The following is a 1,085-nucleotide window of genomic DNA, read 5'->3' as shown; positions in this document are numbered from 1 at the left end:
AGTGGATTTCATAGACGGTAACTGAAAGAATCCCGTCGTATATATGTATATATATATGTATGTGTGCGTATATGTTTGTTTGTCTGTGTTTGTCCCCCCCCCAACATCGCTTGACAACCGGTGCTGGTGTGTTTACGTCCCCGTAACTTAGCGGTTGGGCAAAAGAAACCGATAGGATAAGTACTAGGCTTAAAAAGAATAAGTCCTGGGGTCGATTTGCTCGACTAAAGGCGGAGCTCCAGCATGGCCACAGTCAAATGACTGAAACAAGTAAAAGAGTAAAAGAGTAAAGAATATCCCTTGATATTCATTTAACTACGGTATCTTCAGTTTGATAAGTAGCTAGTTGTGTATCTCTCGTTGAGCAATTCTGCTAACTAGGAAACATGTGTAACCTGGATTTTTACCTGCTCCATTCCCTCAATTTAGATTTTTATTCGCATACATAGCAACGCTGGTTGCTAACCATGAACTATAAACTTTTTTCATTTCATCGATCTTCGATATGGGAAAAATTTACAACCATCTACGTCAATAAAACACTATTGTTCCTGAACGTTGTTTGTATCCCTTCTACAGACTGCTCGAAGCTTACTAACTCCCTACACCTGGATCCTTGCATCTTACTTTTACAAATCATTATATATATATATATGTGTGTGTGTGTGTGTGCGTGTGTGTGTGTGCGTGTTTGTAGAGGCACAATGGCCCAGTGGTTAGGGAAGCGGACTCGCGGTCATAGGATCGCGGTTTCGATTCCCAGACCGAGCGTTGTGAGTGTTTATTAAGCGAAAACACTTCAAGTTCCAAGAATCTCCGGCTGGGGTCGGTGGCAAAACCTGCTGTACTCTTTCACCTCAACTTACTCTCACTCTTTCTTCCTGTTTCTTATCTGCCTGTATTTCAAAGGGCCAACTTTGTCAAACTCTGTGTCACGCCTGAATCTCCCCAAGAACTACGGTAAGAGTACACGTATCTGTAGAATGCTCAGCCACTTGCACGTTAATTTCACGTGCAGGCTGTTCCGTTGATTGGATCAACTGGAACACTTGTCGTCGTAACCGACGGAGTGCCGTAATGTTTAT

This window comes from Octopus bimaculoides, chromosome 1, assembly GCF_001194135.2.
Source record: "Octopus bimaculoides isolate UCB-OBI-ISO-001 chromosome 1, ASM119413v2, whole genome shotgun sequence".
NCBI classification, from domain to species: domain Eukaryota; kingdom Metazoa; phylum Mollusca; class Cephalopoda; order Octopoda; family Octopodidae; genus Octopus; species Octopus bimaculoides.
This window is presented reverse-complemented; position numbering follows the sequence as displayed.